Below are 26,191 nucleotides of genomic sequence, written 5' to 3'. Positions count from 1 at the left end.
AGGTTAATGTGAATAATTTTTTAATATCTAAAAAGTACTTTATCAGTTGGAATTAAACATAGCAAATCGCCTTTTAATAGAAGAATACACCTTGTTTTAAGTAGGCCATTTTTTAAAAATCATATTTATGTGTTGCTATCTTAATATTACCATGTTTTTGATTGCAGCTAAATCTTAACATTACCATATTTTTGATTGCAGCTAAACTATAATAACAACTGACATTTATTAGTATGTAATATGTCAGGTATGGTGCCAAAGATTTAGATATATTAGCTACATATTTTATTTATTCCGCACAACAATTCTACTTACATGTGGTAAGTACTATTGTTATGACCATTGCACAGATAATAAACTAAGGCTTAGTGCTAAAACAATTCCTTAAGATTAAATACATCTCTGGCTTGCCATCTAATTAGAAGGGTGTTTTAGGTGATTAAATCTAAATTCCAAAACATGGCAAAAATTTTGTAAAATAAAAAATACTGTCAACTTGTATCCATTTTTTATCATTAGTGAAAATATAATGAAAATATGATTTCAGGCATATTAAAAGTAGAAGAGTGTCAAGTAATGTATAACTAATTTTTATAATATTTCTGAAAGCGTATAATGAATTTTCTGTTGGATGTTGTACCATAAATAAATATGCACATATCTGGAAAACAAACAGTGTAGAAAAATGTTTCAGCAAGGACTTTGATAAAATGAAGAATTCTAATGTTTCAGCATAAATTAGATGACTTTTTTTTTAAGATGACTTTTATATGGAGGAAGTTGTTTTGCTTCACTCTTTTCTTATTATCATGCATTATTTTATATTTCATAGCTGTATAGGAATCACTCATGCCAGATGAAGCAGCATAATATATGAGAAAAGACACAAAAGTTAGAAGCAGGTGGCAGGGTTCCAGGCCTAGTTTCACTCTGGTACAAATCGATTAATCATTCTGGTTCTCAGGTTTTCATTATAAGAGGAGGCAGAGTTTTGGGATTAATACAATTCCCTCTGTAAAGGTATTTTGTATTTGTGTCACCTGTTGAATATTGCTTTTTATACTGTAGATTTATAATGAGTAAAAAGGACTGAACCTGTGCTAATTCTATGATATGATTCTTAACAATTTCATTATTGAGTAAATCTTATCAAAGTAGCTTGTGGACAAGAAATACAATTAATTGAACTTTCTGGTTCATATTTGGATGAATAATGTTGACTCTATCCTGTAGAACTGTGCCTTATGAAAGAAATACACTAAATTGTTAAATTTTTATGTTTTGAAACTATTCTGCTGTGGAACTGTGTCTTGAAAAGAAATACATTAAGTAGGTGGATTTTTATGTTATAAAACGATTCTTTATTTTATTAAAATATTTATTATAGGGTATTTTTCTGTATCCTGAGCTCTCAAAGTCCATTTAAAGTTATCCAGTTTTCTAAGGAAAAGGAATTATACATAATTGTCTTAAAACAATTCTATTGTTTATATTACCGAAATTAAGACATATTTAACATTTTTATTTAATATTGTGTCGGCCAAAAAGTGTGTTTGGGTTTTTCCATAAGATGTTACCGAAAAACTCGAACAAACTTTTTGGCCAACCCAATACTCAGTTTCTTTTTTATTGAATTAACTATTAATCTTTCTCAAGTGCTTACTTTTGGTAAATAACATATAGTATGATTTTATCTTGTTATTATTTTTTTATTATGACTTTTCGGGGCTGCATTATGTCATGTAGGCTTAGACCTCTGTAAATATAGTTCCATTTAAAATGTATTTCTATTATTCAATATGTTGTTCTATTTGACAATATTTAAATTCTCTAATTTTTATAGAATTAGTATTTTCTATATAGGTTTATGCTTTTAATTACAACATCATTAAACAATATAGATAAATCTTACAAAACCAAATTTAAAAAGTTAAATCACCAAATTTAAGCAAATAATTCTGTAATATTTAGGTTTTTCAATTTATAACATACTAAAGATTCTAAGATTCTTTGAATTATTTTCTCAATACTGTGTTGTAATTTATTGAAAACTTTATTGATAAAATTTATGTTAGCCTGATGAAAGTGTATTGCATTTTTCTTTTTTATTACATTTTCTTCCTTCTATTCTGACTAGTTATAGCATATGTAATATAACATTGTTTTGGTGTAATACGAAAACCATTTTTATAATCAGCATTCATGATCAAAGTCCGATGCTCTTTTGGTTATTTATTGCTGCTTAACAAACCAGCTCAAAATTTAGTGACTTCGGACAACAGCAGTTGTTTATTTTACTTCCAGATCTGCAATTGGGGCATAGGTCAGTGTGACATCTTTTCTCTTCCATGTTATGGTCTGGGTCTGGAAACTGACATGGCGTCATTTCTGCTATAAGCTATTGTCCAAAGAGTTACAGATTCAAGGGGCATAGACCCTTTTATTTCAGTGGCAGGAGTATTAAAGAATTTTAGGGCTAAGTTTTAAAATCCCCACATCTAACAAGTTTTAACCATACACAGTAAATATGCCAGTTCACAAATTCAAAAGAGATGTATTGAAATACCTGTCTATGTGGAAATTTTGTTATTTTTCTCAGCTATATTTCTGTGGTAGAGAGTTTGTCTGAAATAGGCAATTTTCAAAAAATATACTAATCATTTTAAAACTAATAATGCCATTTTTGTTAATTAGAAAATATAAAAAGGCATAGAAAATCCAAAATAAAAATTATTATTCTTTACAAATACAAATAACTTTATATTTATGTGGCTGCACTTAATGAGTATTCTTTTCATGCATATAAACACAGGAAAACCCAAACCTTTACTCTTACTCTATACATAGGATAGCTATTCATATATAATTTTGGGCTTGTTCCTTATTCAGATGAAATCAGAAACAACAATTTATACTTCATGTTTTAAGATATAAGTTATTTTTCACCCCTTACCTTTGATATGTAGATTAATATTATACTCCATTGAAAAGTAGATATAAAAATGGTACAGGGTTTGCCTAAGGCCCTAATAAACCTCTTTTTTGAAAACTTATAATAATTTTTGAAATTAAGAAAATGTTGATCTTATATAGAATCAGCTTCTGTAGAGGTATGTTGCTAATGCTCATTTCATTCTATCTGTATGTCACAACCTGTCACCATTTATAATCTCTGATTCAAGTGTCATCATCAGAGTTATCAGAATTAAATCTCTCACTCTGAGTAATACCAGAGATCCTGACTGTGCTATTTCATTACCTGTTATGAATAAATTTCCAATCAGGAGCTGCCCATGTTTTAATTTTCTGTCTACTCGGCTGAACTGCCTTCTAGCTCTGCTAAATTACTAATGACAGTTCATAACAGAGGTTGGGTTGTTCTTTCTTTAGTTGGTAAAGAGAACTTCTTGACAAATCTGTCACCCATAAGTTTCAAAAGTTTCTAGAGTGAGAAATAAGGGATATAATTTAATGGTCTCAGTTTTAAATTGTATTTTGCATATGTGTCTGGCACTATGTAAATGCACTTGATAAAATAACAAGACAACTGCACAATTTGTGGAGCTTAACAATTATTATACCATAACCTTTACTAAAGCTTCGAAAGGGAACAGTTTCTTTGTTGAGTATTTCCTTCAAAGATAAGATACAAATCTCAAAGGAGATAGCATAGTAGAGCTCATGCTCATTTTTTCCCCCCCGAACCTTACATTTGGGTACAAAAGTAGTGTAATCATATTCTGTCAGCATGCGTTTGTAGTGTGACAACTATTAGGCAGGAAGATACTCTTATCTTGAGTTATTAGAGTTCCTTTCAGAAACAAAAAGTGAATCCAATTTGATTTTTTAAGGTCATAACCACATGGAATAAACTATCCTTTAGTACATACACTATAATATGTGGATCTTCTTAATCTTGCTAGGTCTTTTCCACGAGTTAGAATGTGGAAGGAAATTCATGGGGCCTTTCCTTCTGAGAGTGGATATTTGAATCTTAAATATTCTGTTGATATCTTATGTGATGTTTCTTTTTTAGTTTGTCAATATAGTGAACTGCATTTATTGATTTTTGAATGTCAAGCCAATCTTACATTTCTTGGATAAACGCTCATAAACATAGGTTCTAAAATTCTAAACAAAATTTTGGCATATATTTATATGATATCATATCATGACAATCAATTATTAATGATGAACCTTAATTTAAGTATTATTGTTCATTGATATATTAATTAATGAATATATGACACCATTATGATTAGCAGGATATCTAAAAACTAAGCATCCAGGACATGAATAGAAACCTCTAAAATATTATATTTTAAGAGAGCTTTAAAGTCATATGCTGCTTTGTGATTTCTTAAAAGCAAAAAACAGAAAGCAACAGGTCATCGGGTGAAATAATCACTCTTTTTTGCTGTAGTAAAAATGGCCACAATAACACAGAAAAATAGCATAAAAGAGGTAAATGTGTTCAACTTCTGTTGAAAACAGGTATTATCTGGAAAAGTTTTAGATTCATCTAGGACACATTGCTAGATATATATGCTTGAAATTTCTGTGCATATGCTTATCAGAAATTTGGGAAAAACAAATACAAAAAAATCACTCCCTTCAGGGTATAGGTGACATTTTAACAGTTAACTTGAAGTAAGTGCTTTCAAAGAAAGTTTAGCTATGGGGAAACCATTTGGGGCAAATATCAAGAAAAAGTTTCCATGTTCGTGATTTTATTGCCACAAATGATTCCAGTCATAAAAATGCTTTTATTTGCATACACATGAATCTTGGAGCATTTTTTGCCAAGTTTCTAAAATTGTTCCAATTATAGTTTGTCTTAAGCCCATTGGTTATGCTTATAAATATAATTATAAATATAAATGAATCACCTTGTGGTTAATTGGCAAGATCACCTAACTAACTTCAGGGAAAATGAAATATACAATCCATATTTCATGAAATATGGTAGATAGTGGAAGGAGTTGGAAAAAAAAGTTTTATAACTTAATAAAGATAGCCATTGATTCTCTTCTTTCATTTATATCTATGTATTTTAGTGAGCTATTATTATAGCCAGGACGAGCATTAAAATCACCTATCAAAGCAATTTTAAGTTTAACCAGACCTTGATTATTTTATCTTTATTTTTAGTTTCTTTTTGTGGATCTATTAATATATTACTAAAGTGGTATATATACAATTAATAAATAAATACACATATGGAGGAGTGTGCTGATAAGACACACAGTTAAAAAAGTTTACAAATAATTGCTTAGGTAAATTAAGGTTAACATCAAAGATTTTTTTTAAAGAAGAAGAACCTTTTTTTTCTGATCAATTCATTCATAAATTTATTGAATAATTTATTGAATAAACTTATTGAGCATTTACCCTATGTCATATCTTTAGGGAGACGATATTTTCTGTATATTTAAGCTAGCATAAAACCCTAAAAGAAAGTATATGTTTTAATTTCTTTGGATAGATTTCAGAACATTGAATATTTTTTAATTGAAGTAATACAGTATTATTTTAGACAAATACCTTTCCTATTTGCTTAATAAAAAGCAAATGATGGAAGATTAAAAGACAATTTCGGACATAGATTTAGCAAACAGTTAACTATTCCAAAGGGAGTCAGACAATTAAAAATAAACTAAGAATAACTTATATAGCCTATTCATTAAGAATATTAAATTTTCACAGTAAGATTGTTAATAATGCTGGATGTCCCAGAAAAAGTCTTTCTGTTTTCTTCTTTTACAGAATTTTCTCTCTTCCTTTTAGTAATTTTATCTTGTTTAAACCAGAACCTTATTTCAGCTTGATTGAGGCAAATGGTTAAATCTACTATTTCAGAGAAGGTAGAGTTAGATTCAAAATTCAGACAGGCTAATTTTCTTTTGTAAAGGCGATTAAGAAAGTTGCTATATCAATCTAATCTGTCTGGATTTGAGTTTGAATGGTAGAAATACTACTTCTCTTACAGGGTTTATGAGATTATTCAGCCTGGCAGAAAGGTTTCCATTGCTGCAAAGCACAGCACTGGAGTAAGGATTTATAGTCTTTGTGTAAACTTTGTTCCTGGTATTATCTGCCTCGTTTATTCCCACAAGTCTAAACTTTAACTGCACAGGGATATCGTGAAAATATCTTGAGTACTTAGGTCTTACTCACCTGTAACATTCACCTTCTCAAATGCAAACTCACTCTAAAGTAGGACTCTTCTTACTTGGTAATTTACCTTAAATTTGAAAATGTCGAGCATGGCTTCAAAAACAGCGAGTTTTTTTGTTTGTTTGTTTTTTTACCTCTTTATTGGAGTATAATTGCTTTACAATGGTGTGTTAGTTTCTCCTTTAGAACAAAGAGAATCAGTTATACATATACATATGTTCCCATCTCTTCCCTCTTGCACCTCCCTCCCTCCCACCCTCCCTATCCCACCCTTCTAGGTGGTCACAAAGCACCGAGCTGATCTCCCTGTGCTATGCGGCTGCTTCCCACTAGCTATCTATTTTACTTTTGGTAGTGTATATATGTCCATGCCACTCTCTTGCTTTGTCACAGCTTACCCTTCCCCCTCCCCATATCCTCAAGTCCATTCTCTAGTAGGTCTATGTCTTAAAAGCAGCGTTTTTAACTTCAGGCAATGGCACATGCCTGTGAAAATGGTCCAAAGATCCCTATTCAGTGGTTGTTTATTTAAGTCTGCGAATTTTGTTGAGTCTATAATAATAATATCTGGATTTTTCTTATGACCTTTCTAAACAAGCAGGTAAAATGTGAAAAAAAATCCATTTTTCTCTTTTTACCTGTGTGTAACAAAACAACTTGTTTAAGCATGTCTGTTTTCTAGGTTATGGACTAGCAGTTTTGAAGTTATGAAGAGATATTTCATGGTTTCCTAGCTGAATGATTTCCTTAGTGTTATGCTGCAGATAAATAACCTATATTATAGTGAGCCAGTTATTTTCAGAAAATATAGGTATCTCTTAAAATTTTGGAAAGGCACATAATTTATAAGTAACATAAAAATTATTTATTTTTGAGGGTCTCCTCCCTCCCACCCCCCATTCATTTGGACTAGTGATCAGGCATATTTTTCTTAAACTTCTGAATTTCCCATCCCAATTTTGTGGTGGTGAGATATCTCTATTTGGTCTTCATTCTGCTTCTTTTTCTTTCACTGTTAGTAAGACAAGCCATCAGCCTCAGGATTTATTTCATTGTCTTTTTTCAGCTTAAAATATCTCCCCAAGATTAGACCTTTTCCTGTGTAGCCTTTCAAAATTCTCTGTCTGCTGAAAGCATCACTAAAACTCAGGGGCAGTTATAGTTAACATTTTCTCCCAGTGCTTTAGGAAACAAAACAGCATAATAGCCAACTTTTCTAAGACTTAAGCTCTATTCTCAGCACTGTGTAAAGGATGGCAAATGAGGCCAACTAGCTGTTCAGTGGGTTCATCTGATCTTTGTGAGGGATGATGATCATGATGACTATAGTGATAAGCTTTATTAAAGATCATTCAATTTGGAGGCATTAGGTGCCTACCTACCTTATTGAACTTTCTTCTCTGACAACCTGAAATAAAATATCTCCTTCAGTCTTCTGCCATTTCCTATCTCCTGTCCCTATCTAATTTTTTTCCATTGCACTTATCACCATGTTACATTCGAAAAAGATACTTATTTTTTTTTAATTTTAGTGATATATTTGTTGTTTATGTATTAAATGTGGAAGTAAAGTTAATATTTATTGTTTCTTATAGAAAATATTTTAAGTAAAGCAGTCTCTGTTTCTCTTTCTCTCTGTCTCATAAACTTTTCACCATCAAATTTGCTTGCCATGAAAGTGACACTGCAAAGTATTGATTTGATGTGGTTACCTGTTCTTTAGAACTGAATTCAATGAAGAAAGCTATCAAAGATACTTCCAGCCAAAATGATGATGATGATGATAATAAATATTATATATAGTTAAGGTATAAAAGATCTGACATAATATAAAATAAGTGGTTTTAGAATTACATGACCTTTACCTCTCTGATCTTACCAAGCTGTTTAACACTTAAATCTTGGTTTCATGGATGAAGAGCTCATCATGTGCCACAGGGCAGTTATTAAAACTATATAAAATAACATCATTGAAAATGCATGACAAGCTAAATACAGAATATTATGAAGAGTTTGGAGTTGTACTTTCAGATTTTTTACAAAAGATGAAAGCAGGGCTTAACTCACAAACCAGGCAGGTAACTGAGGGAAGCAGGCAAGGTGGTGGTTTTGGCAACCCAGAGCAAACAGGTCTTGTTAGAAGGGGCTCCCACTCACAAGTTCCTGCTGGTTGTTACCATGTGAAGCCACATCTTCCAGTTCTTTGAGGGAAGTCAGAAGTCCACATTTTATATGAAATATTCCCATTTTTAAATGTCTGCAATTAATTTAAATTTTTGAAATTATTGTTCAGACCAAAGGAACACACATTTGGGACTGATATAATCTCTGGGCCTCTAAGGCTATCTCTGGACCCTGAGATGTACCTTGGGTTAAGAGAGTATCAGATTCTTTGAAACTTCCAAAATTAGATAGTAAATTAGGTACTGAGTCAGATATGATAGTAGGACAATGATACTTTTATAGTTTAAACACAACATTGTAATTCAACTCTCTTTGGATTAGCAATGGGAATTTTATAAACCTAAACTGGTAGTATGACACTGTCTCTCAGCAGAATTATGTTAACATCTCCTTGATTTTAAGTAGCAGATGAATCAACAAAATGAATGCCTTTTAAGATCAGGCTCAATAAATCAAAATTCACGTTTAGTGAAGAAATCTACAGAGTTAAAATTCAGTAACCTTTATTTATTGTAATGCCTTGCATCTAAGTTGTAAGTAATTTCTATAAATGTAGTTACTGACTTTTGGATGCATAATAGAGAATGGGTAGAGGCCTTGGCTTTAGGTAGCAGCCTGGGCTCAAATACCAGTTCCACCGCTTAGCGTGTAACCACAACCAGATTAGTTAATCTTTCTAAATTTAGTTTCCCCATCTGTAAAATAAGATTCTAATTGTATCTCCCTCCTGTGATTGTGAGGATTTAGTGACACACTTATCCTGGTGCCTGGCTTGTAGTCATGATAATCGCCATTGTTACCAACATTGCCATATCATTGTCACAGTCTTCTTGTGGGTAGATGAACCAGCTGACCTATTCCTCTGAAACATACTTAGAGGCTTGAAGACAAGCAATAACAATACTTTTTGTGAGCCAAATATGTGCCATAATCGCTGTGGATCTTTATTTGTTGTGGTCTCACACTATTTTTTAAAAGCACATTCAACTGTTTTCTTGGTAGAAGCCCCAAATTAGGAACGTTTGTGGAAATGACCTATCGTGATCAACATCTAACAGTATTGAGAAATCACAGCCAAGAGAAATGGTAGAGGGAGAAAGCCCATCAAGGCCAGAAACCAGAACTGAAAGCACAGTGATGTGAGGCCCCTCAGGTGCAGCAGCAAACAGTTCCACACTCTGTAATTGTCACTCTGGGCATCATTAGACTGCGCTATAATATAATAATTGATCATAATGAATGTGAGTCATTAAAAAAACTTTAAGTCATGTTCAAAAATGTCTTTTTAGGCACCAGGATAAAGTATTTCAAAGTATTTTCGTTAAAAATGTTAAATTTTTAAATGCTATTTTAACGATTAAGTTAAAGTTATCTGTCAACTATTTTTTAATGAGGGTTACTGTGAAGATTTTATTTATGTGGAGCACTTTGTTCCCCTCCAATGCAGAATAAGCAAAGCATCCCTCTACTTGTTATTATTTTTTTCAATTTTCAGGTGTGGAAGGCATTTTATTAAACAGTTATTGGATTAACTACCCTGATTCTTTTGCCTTTTAAATCCAGGGCTATCTGATCTATTTCTTAGGATAATATCTTATGGTACTTTGTTGTGAGAGGGAAACAGAATTTTAGTCTCAGGATGTAGGTTCTAAATCAAATTGTTCAGTCTTTGCCAATAATGGAGTTAGGGGGCAAATTTTTCAGTATAATGGCTAAGCTGTTTGCTATAACAGTACCTAGATTATCTCAGGCAGGAAGGGCCCACTTAGTTCTCACCATCTCCTGTCTCTTCTTTCTATTTTACATGGCTGTTGATGTTGTGACAATGATTATGAGTAAGGAGATCACACCTTTATGTTTGTTGTTTGGAGCCCAGGCTGGACTAGCATGTCCTCCTGATATTTTCCTTCTGACAAAGTGTTATCATTAAGCGTTGCCTTATAATAATCTGGCCTGGGCTCTGCTTGACTTGAGGTTTTTCCTCCTTGTTTCTGCCATGGGCTCATCGACCAGCTTGTGTGGTTATATCTGAAAGGCTATTAGAAATTGCCCATCTCTTTATCTTTTCCCAGCACTTTCTAGAAGTGAGGTATCTAATAAGATCTCCTGTAAAAGAAGAGAATTCGGGGAGTTTAGAGATAAAATGAAGGGATGAACACTGTCAGGTCATAGAGGTGGCGAGAGGGTCACTCAGTACTGCTGTCCCTGCTGACTACCTGGTACAGGAGACTGCTGCGCTGCCAGGCTGCTGGCTGGTGGGGTCAGAAGGAAAAATGGGAAATTATATGTGAGGTGTGCACAAATTAAGTGTGCAAAATAGGAACCTAATAGTCCTGTTGAGAAGTATATAGAACAACACTGTCCAAAAGAAATATAATGCAAGCCACATACCTAATTTAAAATATTCTAGTACTCACATCCATCTCTAAAACAATGATTAAAACGGAGCTTACCTCATGGAGCTGTTGGGAGATTTGAAGTATTAAAAATATGTGAAGCTCTTAGAACAGTTCCTGGCACATAATAAGAATTAGTTATTATTTCTTATAACTTCCATGTTTTGTTCCACAACTTCTTTGTTGATCTCAAATTTATGTATTATACAAACTCTGAACATACATCCATCTAACCATTACAGTTACTCTTTATATTACTCCCAAATTATTTCTCAAATCCAGATCCTCTTTCCTACCTCTGCCCTGTGTTAAACGCTCTTATTTGATTATCTCCCTCCACTGTCTGCTCTCTTACATGTTAATATGTATTTTACTATACCGGTTTTTGGATTGCATTATTATTTAGTTTACTTTTCTCCTCTGCACCAGGCAAAAATATAAGCTTCAGCAAAGCAAAGGCAATGTTGTCTTGTTTCTGCCTTTATCCCTCAAGACTAGAACAGTGCTTGACTTACTTAAACACAAATTTGTTGAATGGATAAAGAAATGAATGAATACATTTATGTTTTCTAAGGCTCCCAAATTTAGAATATAGGTCTTATACATCTTGTAACCCTATTGTTTAGCACAGTATTTTAGAGCCTACCAGAGAGTAGACTGTCAAATATTTGTTCAACTGAGTAAAAAATGAAACCCATTATCTCTACAAAGTCTTACTTATTGAATATTTTAGGTCCTTTTATTACCAGATATAGCAAATGGTATTTCAGTTAATTCATGAAGTAACAATGGCATCCAGATCTGTCACAGCAGTTTGTTCCATGTAACTACTATAGAAAATGATCCAACAGGGAGGAAAGTTCAGGAGGATATCCATGTGTGTCACATGAAGAGTGTTCAGTGCTCAAATAAATTTGGAAAACCCTGAATTAAATCAAGTTCAACACATTTCTTTATAGTTGAAATTCTTGGAATCTTTAATTAGCTATTGTGTATTTTGAATCTCCAAGTAAGTGCTGCACAATAATACTTCATTTCTCAAATGTCTTTGACCTTGAGGCACTTCAGTGCACTTAGAAGAGATTTTTTAAGAAATCCTAACATCGAGGTTTTGAAGGACCTGCCTCTGGTCTCATCCTAACTTTCTCTTCCTCTCATTCATTAATCTCTAACCACTCTGGTCCTTTTTTTGCTTTGGAGCCTCTGTGCACGCTTTTCCCTCTGCTGGAGTATTGCCTTTGTATGGCCAGCTCCTATTTATTTTCCAGTCCACATTGTAAAAGTCCCTTCTTAACTTCAACAGTCTAAAATCAATCCCCTGGAATGCTTGCTCATGGCTTCCTCTCTTCATTCTTCACTTATTTATCATAATCTGTAGTTAAGATTTGCAATTATATTTGTATTTTGTATTTTAAAATAGTGATACCTTAACCTATTTTTCTTTTGATCTCATCTTTAGGAGATATTTTGTTGAGTGTGCGTATGTAAATTCCATATTATAAGCACTGTTAATGGTGGTTTTACATTTTTGTAAAGAATATCCTATTTGAAATTTGTGTCCTTGTAAGAAGCTAAAAATTTTCACTAAACCCTTAAATACCTTAAATACTAAAGGTACAGTGACATTAACTTGTAGTAGTTAGTGGATGGAACTAGGGTGGGTTTGCTTTGGCATCCAAGCTATGGGCTGTTCCTTACAGCGTAGTGCTTGTCACCATTTTAATTCTTTATTTTATTGAAATCTTTCATTTTCATCTCTTCTTTTTTTTTTTTTTTTTTTTTTTTTTTTTTTTTGCGGTATGCGGGCCTCTCACTGTTGTGGCCTCTCCCGTTGCGGAGCACAGGCTCCGGATGCGCAGGCCCAGCGGCCATGGCTCACGGGCCCAGCCGCTCCGCGGCATATGGGATCCTCCCAGACCGGGGCACGAACCCATATCCCCTGCATCGGCAGGCGGACTCTCAACCACTGCGCCACCAGGGAGGCCCCTCATCTCTTCTTTATCACTCTCAAACCCCCATCAACATATAGTACCATTTACTTGTAGTTTGCATTTTAGAGAAATGAAGCTTTTTTTTTTTTTTTTTACCATTTTCTCAAGCAGTAAGTAATAGCACAACCTGCTTCAGGATTTACACTAACTTAAACAAAATACTATCATCAGTCTTACCCCATCATTCCATCAAAGATTCATCTGGCTGCCTTTGTTATTCTCCTGGTTCTTCTCTTTGTCCTCTCTCTGTCTCTCTCTCTTCTCTTTCCCTGTCTCTCTCTCTGTCTCTTTCTCTGTCTGTCTGTCTCATAGATCTCAGCTGTACATTTGGCAGTTTACATTTTGTGATATTTAAAAGGAGATACCCAACAATAAAAAAATCATGGATTTTATTTTTTTATTCATGCTTATCAATCCTGCAAAGAGCTAAGGGAAAATTGTCTCTATGTTCTTTTTAAAAGTCTTAATATATAGACTCCACTTGCCACAAGCAGACAAGGTGTAAAATATTAAAATATAGGCAACGCAAAAGTAAGAACTTCACTCACAACCAAATACTCTGAGGAGATGCTATCCTCGGTGTCTAGATTAGATAGTCATCTGTGAATTGATGAAGACCTAAGAATTTCTCCCATCAAGGCAGAAATGAAGCATTTTGTTTTTTCTTTGTGATCTTTCTTCCTCCCCTCCCCTCCTCTCCTCTTCCCTTCTCCTCCCTCCACCCACTTTTTTTTAATACAAGGGAGACCAAGGTTCTGAGGTTGGGGAGGATTTGGGTCTGTATCAGGTGAGGGCACAGCTTTGGTTTTCTCTCCTCTTTGTCTTCATTATGGCTTATGTCCCTGCTCTACTGATTATTTCAGCATGTAGAAAAAACTGGCTGCAGCTAAAAATTGTCTTAAGAAATGTAAACCTTTGAGGCCATTTGAGCATAAACCCAGGCAATTCAGAGAAGCTGGGAACAAGCCAGAGGGAGGCTTGGTCCTTTTATCCACTCTTTCTGCAGGATTTATTAACATGCTGCAGAAAGTAGAATTCTGATTCTTGTGTTATGCGTGTTTATAAATTATATTACTGTGTAGATATTAACTAGTTTATATCAATATGTGCTAGATTTGAATTTTCTTATCATTTCTATATATGTTTATATACGTATGTGTACAGACACATCTAAAGTTCAAAGTTTTATACAGATTAATCATAGATTATTTAATGTTTTGGTTTCTTGCTGTTAGCTATAGTTTATAATCTCAACAGAACTAAAATTGATAGAAAATGGGGAAAGAATATAGATTTCTATGCTGTGCAGGTAAATTAGTTTTAAAGCAAAGGAAGTTTTGCTTTAAAAATAGAAATGAAGTACTTTTTCTGTATTAGAAATGTCTGTAAAATGTCTTTAGGAAATATATACATGTACTATGTATATGTGTATATATATACTGCATATGTATATATAGTGAACTTCTGAGTGTCTGCTTTTTAAAATGAATGATAGGGACAGGGGGCTTTATGGACACATGTTAATGATAAAGTAATCTGCTGCTTAGAATCATGTATTAAAAATAAGTCTGGCACACACAGGTGCTGAATTAGCTAATTAATTAAATTAATTAACTAAACAAAATTTCATTGAGCACTTATTATGTACTGAATATTCCTGAATCCTGGAAATGAAGCAGTAAAAAAACAGGTAAGACCCCAGTTCTCTGAGCCTTGTTTATGGGAAAGGCAGACAATACAAAATAAAGTTCCAGATAGTAGCAAGTACCATGAAGAAAAATAAAGTCACCTAAAATTGTTCAGTGTTATGCTGACTGCAGCTGTTTTTCAGTGTGATCAAGATAACCATTTCTGAAGAGGTAATATTTAAACAGATTTGAATGAAGTAAGGTGCAACATAAAATCCTGGGGGGTGAGCAAACAGTGAGGAGAAAGCAGTTGTGAAGTCTCTGTGGGTGGAACGGGCTTAGTGTTTTCAAGAGAAGGCAAGAAGATGCAGAATGGTAAGTGTGGGATAATTTTAGGAAAAACCAGAGTTTGGCAGTTGTCAGATCATGTAAAGCCTTGTAGGTTTCTGTACGGAGTTTGGATTTTCTTCTATTTTATTCAATTTATTCTGTGTTTGATGAGAAGCTGTTAAAGGGTGTGGATCAGGGGAATGGTGTGACAATACTGAAGATAAGTTCACTATATGATAATAAGCTAGGAGGAAGAGGGATGTGGGTAGGTGTGGAATTGGTGGGCAGCATTAAGGGTCATCTGCACTGCAGCAGTCCAGTGAGAAATTGTAGTGTTTTGGGTAAGAGTGGTACCATCAGGAGGTTTAAGAACTGATTAGATTAAAATGGAATACATTTTGAAGGGAGAGCTGATAAAACTTGCTGAGTGATTAGTTGTATATGAGGGTAAGAACAATTATTTCTAGGTTTTTGTCCAGTAGGTAAATGGGCCTCTGAAAATGGCACCTCTATACCTTTTGAGCATGAGGTATAGCATAGCCACTTATAGAGCTGCAGGAAACTGGGAGAAGTATTGGGGGGGGGGATTAAAAGGTCATTGTTGGACAAATTAAATTTGAAATGTCCATTTGACATATAAATGGAGATCTTGAGTAGCCAGTCAAATATCTGAACCTGCAATTCAGTGGAAAGGATAGGGCTGGCAAATTAAAATCAGAAGTCATCTGTTTATAGAAGGTATTTCAAGCTATGAGATTGAATTAGATTACTTGAAAAGTGAGGATAAGGAGAGAAATGGTCTGACTGCTGATCTCTGAGTTACTCTCACATGAAGAGGTCAGGAAGAAGGATCTGTAGGTGAAATAGAAGGACGGAGAGAGGGCTCAACCATGTCAGCTGCATCTGTTGGGCTTAAGTTAGATGAGGATTGAGAATTAGACATTGATTTGGCCTGAGGGTCATTTATTTGGACTAAAAAGGGTTTTGTTGGAATGGTTGGGCTGAAATTCTCTTTTTGATGGGTTAAAAATGAATGCGAAGAGAGAAAGTGAAGGCAGCATGTGTTACGATAACTTTTATGAGGGGATATTCTTTAAAGGGGAGTAGAAAAGTGGGTTGGTAGCTAAAATAGAGAGTTGTAAGTCAGAAAGTTTCTTTTAAAGTAGGAGATGTTTCAGCTGATACGGTTGAACCAATAGGGAAGGGAAAATTGCTGAGTCAGTAGAGAATGGATAACTGTAGATACAAATCTTTGAGAAGGGAAGAGAAGATGGGATTTGGGGTACAAATGGAGGGTTGGTCTTGGAAAAGTTCAGGGACAATTTATCTGATATAATAAGGAGACAGATATATGAGTTTTAAGCAGAGAGGGTGGTAGATTTGATTAGGTGTTGATGATGTTCTGTAATTGCTTCTATTTTTTCATTTATTTTTAAAGTCAAGGCAGTCAACTGAAGGTGAAAAGTTAAGAGAGAGGTGTTGGAAATTCCAGATGAGAGGAGGTGTAGAATTGTCATCTGAGAGAGTGGGAGAGTTGTTTCATCGATAAGGAAATATGATGGGATTCCTGAGTGATTTTTTTGGGCCCACCTGCCTGTGGACCAAGCAGAAAGCTGGATTTGACTAAATTTTTCTAGAACTATGAGGCTTCCCTTAAATTCCACTGGAAGCTGTTTTAAAGGCTGGAGAAGGGCAATCAATAAATGCTTGAATGACAATTTTTCTACCTCCATTTTCCTTGAATTTTCATATAGTTAACATTTCCAGAAAGTTGACAACAATAAAAATAGTCAGTTTAAAGAATCACAGTTTTCCAGGTCAAATCTGTTAAATAGTAAGTCACAGCAGGAGGTATAATTAATTATAAGCTAAGTAAGCTTGCGTGACAATTGATTCAAATATACTCAACTCATCACCAAATATAGTCTTCATAGTATTGCTGGAGTAAACTTTCTCAAATGTAAATTTTGTGTGTGACTGACAAGTGTAAATCATTCAGTGGTAAACTATAGCCTATGACAGTTGTTTTCTAAACAGATGAATGCTAATGGCTCTGGTGACAATGGAGATCCAATGTCTACTGTAGAGTTACTCACACTTAATGCTGCCTCCTCCTTATAGACTATGTCATAGATTGATACTTTCTTGATCATGTGAGATAGAAATATGAGAACCAAGGCCATAAAACAGGGTTTCACAAGTCAGTTATGCCATCTCAAATATGGTCCCAAATATTTCTCAGAGATTATCCTTATTATCCTTACTGTTCCTAGTCCACTGATTGAAGGTGGGGTTCCCTGATTGCCTGAAACGTCTCGAGCACAAAAAATGCCATTGTGCACTAGCTAGTTAGAATTGCAGTTGGCAATAGGCAGCACAAGGGTACTATCCAGTTTGCAGCTATCTCAGGGAATGTCTAAATGGTTGTAAAAATGTGTGCATGTACACTTGCTTTTGGGATGGTGGATGGGGTAGTCACAACAGTCACAACATACAAGCCTAACTCCTTGTATGTTTTCCCCAGGGATGAAACTATGGGTCCATGAATATTCAATTACAACTTTTTGATATACAAAAGGATCCAATTCTAAATTTTAAGAAACATACATATTAAAAGAGGTGGCATTATTTTTAAAAAGTACTTGAAACAGGGATGTGGCTGCACTTCTCCTTCGTTGTATACCCTTAGCCAATTTCTGGGAGAAAGCATACAGACTTTAAGAACAATAGACAATAGTCACAGTGGGTTAATCCTTTCTCTGTCTTGAGGCACCAGGGTAGGGGTTTCCCAGCTGCCTCTAGCCATCCCATGTGTGCTATCCACTCAGCATTGAGGCATCTTCACTGAAGCTCTATGGGAACAAGAACGTATTTTCAAAGTAATTGGTCTTAAGGATAACTTCCAAGTTCTTGGCAAACTAGGAGCTCAAGTATCTGATCACTTTCTACTTCTCTAAATTCTGCAATGTAGACTTTCTCACACATACCAAGTCTCTGTGTCTTTACCCATGCCATTCTTTCTCCTTTGGAATGCCTTCCCTCCTCTACTTTGCTTTATACACTATCTTATATTTCAAGACCAAATACCTATCTCCTCTTGTAGGAAACCTTCATAAAAACTCCACCATCTCCATCCTTGTCCCTGCTGCTTTAAATGTCTTCTTGCCTGTCTCATTCCAATAGACTTAAGCTGGACTTCCCCTTCTTACTTAAAGACTGCATTTAAATAGGTCTAATAATGTATGTATGTGTATATATGTGTGTGTATGTATATATATATATATATATTACATTGAAAAAATCCCCCATGTTAGTCTTTCCTACTAGACAACATGTCATTTCAGTGACCTGCCTTTTGATTTTACTTCAACAGCATGTGTTTGCTCTCTAATTAATGCTTATTATCTATTAGAATTGTACCTAAAACAAAAATGTTTATCCTGAGAGAGTATTCTGTACATTTCATGAGATATTTTCATGCAGAATGTTCTGCCATTTCCTTTGGCTTTTGATGTTAAAAATTATTTCTATTTCAAAAATATTTTTAACTTCCCATGCTGCCACATAGTAAAGCCTTTTTAATTGATATGTTTTATATCATTCAGTTTTAATTTTATTTGTGCCCTAAGTAATTTGTTAAAGCAGTATTTTTAGTAGGAAATCATGATCTATTTTCTAATATACCAACTGACATAAAATCCAGTTCTTCCTAAATATGGAGATGCTTCATTTTATAAATTTGCATATATCTTAATGGTGAGGACATTTTAATATTATGCTGTTTTACTTACTATGAAAAGGTTTTACTCTGAGACCTACTGAAAAAAAGCAAAAAAAAACTTTAAGTAGAAAATGATGTTTTGTTTCCTCATATTAAAATGCATTTAAAAATGTCAAAATAAGCATGCAAAGCCAAAATTAAATCTCTTGGTCATATTTTTGAGAAGTGATGACTTTTTCTATTTTAATTAACTCCCTAAAGAATTTTTAAATGTGGATGTCTCTAACCTAGAGGATAATTTTCAAACAATTATGTATATAATTATTAGCTTTATAATTTTTCTCTATTCCTCACAAAGTCACAATTTTATCAGATACTTATCTTACCCACCCCCCATGAAATGTGTTGTATTAAATAACTTATAAGTTCCAATCTGCCATCCCATTATCTATCATATATCTATCATGGCATATAATTAACTGCTATGATTATTTTGATTTATAAATAATTTATATAAATATAAAAATACAGAAATATGCACTTAAGTACAGAAATAAGCAATCTGTCAATTTTATTTAATTAGCATAATAACTTATACATTTAATGTATGTCAGATATAGGTTTCTCTTTATTCTGATTTCAGTATGGGCAAATATAGGAGAAGACCAGAAAACCACTGTGGTCTTTGTAAATTTATATGGAAAAATGATAGACTTTTAAAATATGAATGTATGTATAGATATATTTGCACAATAACTTGAGTCAAATTCATATAGTTATGGATAATGTGAAGGATATATTTTCTATAGAATCAATTTTACAGGCCTAGTTCAGCCATGCTGCTGAACATCTGCATAATATGGCTATTTCTGCTTTTTACAGGGCAGAGACCAATGCGTAAATTATGATTATTAATGATTTGGCTACTTGTGATCTCTTTTGAAAACTAAATGGATGAAAATTATATTTTCCTTGCAATTTATGACAAAATGATAAATAAAATTATTTTCTGTATATTCTCATTATTTTGACATAATTTAAAGGGTAATCTTTTCAAAAATATCTCATATACAAGTTCAGAGATTTCCAAGAGTACACTAGTTAAGGTGTTTCTGGGTGTGTAGAAGTTTTTCAGCCCCCAAAAGTGCCTGATGAGTCCATTTATTTAAAGGTAAAAATCATTAATAGAACACCAGTATCTCTGGGTCTAGTCATAGCTTTTCATCTAACTATAGAAGTCAGTAGTTCTACTTTCTCAATGACAGTTGTAAAGTGTAGCTTGGCCTAAACTCATCCCTAAGCTCTTTATAGAAAATAAAGTTCAGTGTAGGATATGCATCATCAATGAAGTTTCTGAGCTGGGGAAGAGAAGTGAAGCAAAAATGCCCAGGTGAACTGGTGTGGGAATAAACAAGTGTTGATTGAGAATGTCAAAGGCAAAAGAAACTTCTTACTGCTCTTCAAAGTTGATTCTTCCTTGTTATTGTGATGGTTACTTTTTTGTGTCAGCTTGACTGGGCTAAGGGATGCCAAATAGCTGGTAAACATTTATTTCTGGGTGTGTCTGTGGATGTGTTTCTGGAAGAGATTTAACATTTGATTCAGTGACTGAATAAAGAGACCACCCTCACCAATGTGTCCAGGCACCATCCAGTTTGTTGACCCCGATGGAACAAAAAGGTGAAGGACTGGTGAATTTTCTCTCTCTCTCTCCCTTCTTGAGCTGGGAAGTTCATCTTTTTCTGTCTTTGAACATTGGAGCTTCTGGTTCTTGGCCCTTCCAACTCTGAGGCTTATACCAGTGGTACCCTGGTTCTTAGGCCTTAGCCCTCCTACTGGGAGTTACATCATCGGCTACCCTTGAACTGAATTATATCTCTGGCTTTCTTGATCCTTCATCAGGCAGAAGGCTAGACTGTGGGACTTGTCTGCCTCTATAACTGTTTGAACTGATCTCTATAAGAAGTCACCTCATATATATATATATATACATCCTGTTCGCTCTGTTTCGTTGGAGAACCCTGACTAATACAGTCATGTCTAAAAATTACCATGATAAATGAGCCTCGTCAATGGTATCAGTTGGAATCATAAAGTTGGAAGCGTCTTAGTAGTCCATCCTCTCTCTAAGAGTAGAGATCACTTCTATGCACTATTTTTCTTGGTGTATAATTTTCTGCAGTCCTTTCAGAAAACAGTTTGTCAGCACTTATGTTAAAAAATGCTATAGCATGATCATTGAGTTATTTCACTTAAGGTACTTTATTCTAAGGCTATAAGCCTACTATATATGAAAAAGAAAATACTATGTGCTTAAAGATATTTATTGCAAGTTATTAACTAGAAACCAGCAAAAATATCATTCAGGAATGACAGGTAAATTAAGACATTCTCAAATGAAAGAAAACGAAGAGAATTTGTGGCCAGCAGACCTATCCTCAAAGAATAGCTAAGGGAGGGCTTCCCTTATGGTACACCCATACCATGGAATACTACTTAGCAATAAAAAGTAACAATATTGATCCACAAAACAACTCGGATTGATTTTCAGGGGATTATGCTGACAGGAAAAAGCCTGTCTCAAAAGAGAACATACATATGATTCAACTACTTTTATGTATTATTCTTGTAGTGACAAAATAAAGAAACAGAAAAATTAGTGGTAACCAGGGGTTAAGGATAGTGGTGGGAAGGCAGGAGGAAAGTGTATGTGATTATAAAAGGGTATCAGGAGAGCCGCCTGTGATGTCATTGTGTGTCTTGACTGTATCAGTGCCAGTACCTTGGCTGGGATATTGTTCCATAGCTTTTCAAATGTTACCATTTGAGTAAACAGGTAAAGTCTACACAGGATCTGCCTGTATTATTTCATATAACTGCGTGGTAATCTACATTTATCTCAAAATTAAAAGTTTTAATTAAAATTTTTTTAAATCCTCTTTATATCAGAAACAAAGTGGCTCTAAGAAATCATTTGCAAATGTTAATAGTCATTTAACTATTACCGCTCATGGGCATTTGAAAGTAAGCTTCATTTTCAAAAGCATATTGACATAGGTAATAACTTTTCAAATAGATTTTTTAAAGTTTAGATTTAGTCAAATCAGGACATCTGCTGCTCATGCAGTCTTAGAACATCAATGCCAATTAAAATCACTGTGGCTCAGAGCTGATACTCAACTTTAGAGTTCAGAATTCCCCCCCCCCCACCTCCAGTTTAGATTGAGCTATAGGGGCCGCGCTCACGATAAACTCATATTAACAACAACAACAACAAAACTGATCTAATAATGTTAGATGGAGTATATGCCTTAAAAGTTAGTTGGAATCCTTGTGTTCAGTAAAGAAGTCACCTTTGTTTTGTTCCAAATAGTTTTTGAATTCAAATAAGTAATTTTAAGTATTTTTAAATGAGCATAGAGTTAACACTATAAACATTACATGGTCTTAGACAATATGTAATCTTGGTAAAGTAAATGTCTTATGGACCATTCCTGCCTGACTGGTGTTACTACCCCTGTAATAAGTGGAAAGCTTGGGTTTACCAACTAGTGTTTCTTTCTTCCCATTAGTGCTGGATTAGTACTGATGAATGCATTTTATTAAGCTTTGCAATAATGTTTGTTTTTTACTAAGCCCAATGCAGATCAGTGTTCTTTTATTGAGATTTTTCTCAGATTTCTTCAGTACATCCTGGTTTTGACAATTCAAACTTGTCACCTTGATTGTACTCCCTAACTCGTCACCGAAGAAGCATTTATAAACTATGTGTTAGTTACATTTATTTCTGCTATTAGCTAATGTTACTTGTATGTTGGTATTTATTTTTCTCTGAGATGCTCTTTTTATCAACCTGGGCTCTCTCTCATTGTAGACAATTCTCTTACTAGAAAATTCATAGACTCAAGTGTTTGAAGGGACCTTAGTAACATAGTTTAATCTTTAATCTTTGCTTCAACATCCCTGATTCTGCTTGGCCTTAGAGATCTTCAGTAGTGTGAAACCCATCTCATGAGGTAGCCCATTCCATATTTGGACAGGTTTCCCCATTAGAAAATTCTTTGTTACATTAAGTTAAACATCTGTCTATCAATTTGTAACCCACGGACACTCAGAAGACAGATCCAATCACTTTTCTACATAGTGTGCCTTTGAGTATTATAACCTGGAGCTCTTTCTATTTCCAGAGTGTGTATTTCCATTTTCTCCCCAATTATTTTTCCTATTGCATTACGTGGTTTTGAATTCTTATTTATTAGCAAACATGAATTTGTCTATATCCCTCTTATATTTGGAACTCTGAATGTAATATAACGATGGGTTCTGACTATATCATATTATATTTTAGTCAGAAATTTCTTAGCCATTGCCCAGTATAGACATGCATTGTATCTTTGTTATTTTCTATTTATTTTATACCTCAAAAGTACAATTGTGTCAAAAGACTTCTAGTGTACTAAGGTTTGGTTCTGTTCTGTCTTCTAGACTTGTAAATAATGTGTATATAAGGTAATGGGGGAAAAAAATCACTCACTCTTTCAGTGATATATTTTTTTTGTTTGTTTTACCTCATTTACTCTCCCTCGAGTGTATTGTGAAGATTACTATTTTTTTAAGCCTTAATATATGTCTAGTCAAAAATCTTACAATCTATCGTTTAAATTTAAATTGGATTCCGAAAGTCACTAGATTAAATCTCCTGCTATACTTAGTGAATGAAAATATATGTTAAAGGAGGGAAAGCAGACCATTTTTATGTTTCTAACAGGCTAAATTGGGAACTTGTCATTGCTCACAATCCAGTTCTTCAGAAGTCTAAAACTGAACTTGAAAGCACCCTAGTCACCTCGGACCCACTGTGGAACACAGTGGTCACAATTGAAGAGGAAGGTGGTACTTTTCTTTTCAAGAAGAGCCACTTGCAATCACAGGTGTTATCAACAAGCCTTGGAGCTTCGAAGAGCTATTGTATTTTCCTTCAGCCAGCCATTGTGATGACAGCGCTTCAGAGGTTACTGGGCCACTTTTAAACTTTTGTATCTTAAAAGCCACAGTAGAAATATATAGGCCACCCTGATTAATCAAAATAATATTTTCTGTCTTGCTGTAATATGATCATAAACCTTCAAAGAGGCCTTTCCTTATGAAGTGTTTATGAGTTACAAGAAACAAGTGTAGGCCTTTTATCCGTAAACATGACAAATATTCACAAAAATGCAATTGTCTTCAACTAGATATTCCCCTTTCGTCTTTAAAAGAGACACACTTTTCATAAAATCAACTATTGCCAAAGACTAACAAGTATCTGTGAAACAAAGGAGCTTTGAAATTATTCTTTGATTAGCTTGCTATATCAAAGGTAAAGGAATTGTATCCTTGAGTGGTGGTGGAGAGCTGTGGAAGGATCATGAACAGGCTTGCTCTTGCTGGCTTAGTACTACTCTTGCTGTAGTGAAGAGAAGGCCATTTTGAGCCAGTGGGTCAGACATATAACATGGGGTGTCATAATAGTTGGAAAAAATCAGCAAATTATGATAAGAAGAATTTATACTTCAGAGCAATACTCATTTTTGTGTATAGCCATTATTTTTCTGGACCTTTCTACTTGTTTACATGCATATTTCATTCTCTGCTCACATTTACATCTTTATTAAATTTGTATACCCTTTTTTTCTCTTTTTTTCTTCATTTACTCCTCATATAACTGGCTGTGAATGAATCTGAATCACATATTTATGTTAGTGACAAGTCAGAATGCCAAATTTGAGCTATTTGTGGCTCTGTTGTGAGCAATTTACATATTTACAGTCCCTAACATCTGCTTTTTTTTTTTTTTTTTTTGTGGTACGCGGGCCTCTCACTGTTGTAGCCTCTCCCAATGTGGAGCACAGGCTCCATACGCGCAGGCTTAGTTGCCATGGCTCACGGGCCCAGCTGCTCCGCGGCATGTGGGATCATCCCGGACTGGGGCACGAACCCACGTCCCCTGCATTGGCAGGCGGACTCTCAACCGCTGCGCCACCAGGGAAGCCCTAACATCTGCTTTAAAATATTCTAATATTATAATTCTTTCCAAAGTTGGTTTAACCATTAGCAATCAACAATAGCAACAATGAAATACATTGTGGTGGTAATTGATAAATTAAAACAAACCACCTGTGAGCAAGAGGGTTCTAGAAAAAAAGCAAGTTAAGATGGCTAGGGAAGTGGCACATTGCTGCAAGCTCCATGAACTTCCTGTGATACATCCCAAATTTTATAAACTTCACTAATATACCAATAATACGGATGATAACAAGAGAAAGCAAAAAACAAAAACAAAACAAAAGAGGAGGGAACAAAAATTAGAAAATTTGGGAGGCAGGGAAACATATGGGCTATAATCATCCGTACAGTTGCTGTGTCTGTGGATAAAACCTGACTTTAAAGTTTTTTTGGCTTTGAGACATGTTTTGATGGGGGGAAAGTCAGATCTTTACCAGTGTCCCAATCCTTCACTTACCTGTTCAGGTGATATTGGAAGAATCATGTAAAATCTCTTGTTTCAGTTTCCTCATCTGTAATTAGAGAATGATAACCCTTAGTGTAAGTGTAAAGAAAAAATTAAACATGACTATATGGATAAAGCATTTGACCCATTATCTATTCTCAGTAAAGGATAGTTTTCTGTTCTTTCTTTATCTCCCCAGAGCGCAAACTGCCAGCAGCCAAAGGGGAGAGGGAATCATCCTCAGGAGTTAGCAGATACATTGTGACTCTGACAGTTATCGCGTGTTGCTCATTGTTTGGGCGTCACTGAGTATTGTAGTTGGAACCGTTCACAATGACAGTTCTACATGCCAATGAAAAAGCAAATGTCTCAAACCTATTCAGTGGCCTTCAGTGCAGGTTGAAAAAGGTACTGAAAATGTAGTTTGGGAGGGATTTTCTGAAAGGGAGAAGATGGTATAGCCCAAATAAGCAGCTTTTTCCTAAATGCCTTATTTAATCAAAGAGTAACATGTAGTATTTATATTTCTTAAATAAAAATCTCTCTCAAGAACAATTTTCAGCAGAAGAAGCACAGTGGATTTAACTGATAGTGCCTCTCCTTACTTTCCTTTCATACTGTGCAAAGGTTGTTTTGTTTTGGGGGTTTTTTGTTTGTTTGTTTGTTTTTAATGTGGTATATCCCATAATCTTTGTATAATAGAGGAATAGACCATAGTGTTTAGGTTGCAGATTCCCTCTTACTGTAAAAAAATAGTTTGGCATGGGAGAGTTTACCACTGATCCAGAAAACCATTGGTGGTTGTATAAGTAGTGACCTGCTGATATTCAGCAAGTATCCAAATTAGTGATTTTCAGCAACAAAAACTGATTTTGGAAAAAGTAATAGACTTAGTTCCAAGGGACTTGAGGGGCTAATATAAAACTAATCATAGATGAACATGACTATAACATTCCTTGCTTAAGACATAGTTTCTTATATATGATCCCTGGGTGTCCAGAGAAAGCCTCTCAGAGGTCATATTTGATTAAAATCTGCTTGACATTTGAGCTTGGGTTCAACTTGGGCAGAGAATTCCAGGCAGAGATGCGAAGTCCATATGGTTAAATTGAGCTTGATTGTGCTTGAGGAACAGAAAGAAGGCCACTGTAGCTGGCACTTAGTGGAAGGGAGTAAGTCACAGTATTAGACTGGTGCTTGATTGTATCGGACCTTGTAACCAGGACTATAGAGTGGATTTTATCCCAGGTGAGTTGGGACTTATTTAATAGGGC

The 26,191-nt window shown here is 34.5% G+C and overlaps 1 protein-coding gene across 1 annotated transcript in view; it reads left to right on the top strand.

The window, feature by feature from the left end:
• The window catches only part of GBE1 (1,4-alpha-glucan branching enzyme 1), a 294,356-nt gene that overhangs the window by 164,247 nt on the left and 103,918 nt on the right, over window positions 1-26,191 (top strand). The gene's annotated exons all lie outside the window — the stretch shown is intronic.

This window comes from Mesoplodon densirostris, chromosome 5 (genome assembly GCF_025265405.1).
Source record: "Mesoplodon densirostris isolate mMesDen1 chromosome 5, mMesDen1 primary haplotype, whole genome shotgun sequence".
In the NCBI taxonomy this organism is placed as follows: Eukaryota; Metazoa; Chordata; class Mammalia; order Artiodactyla; family Ziphiidae; genus Mesoplodon; species Mesoplodon densirostris.
This window is presented reverse-complemented; position numbering and strand designations above follow the sequence as displayed.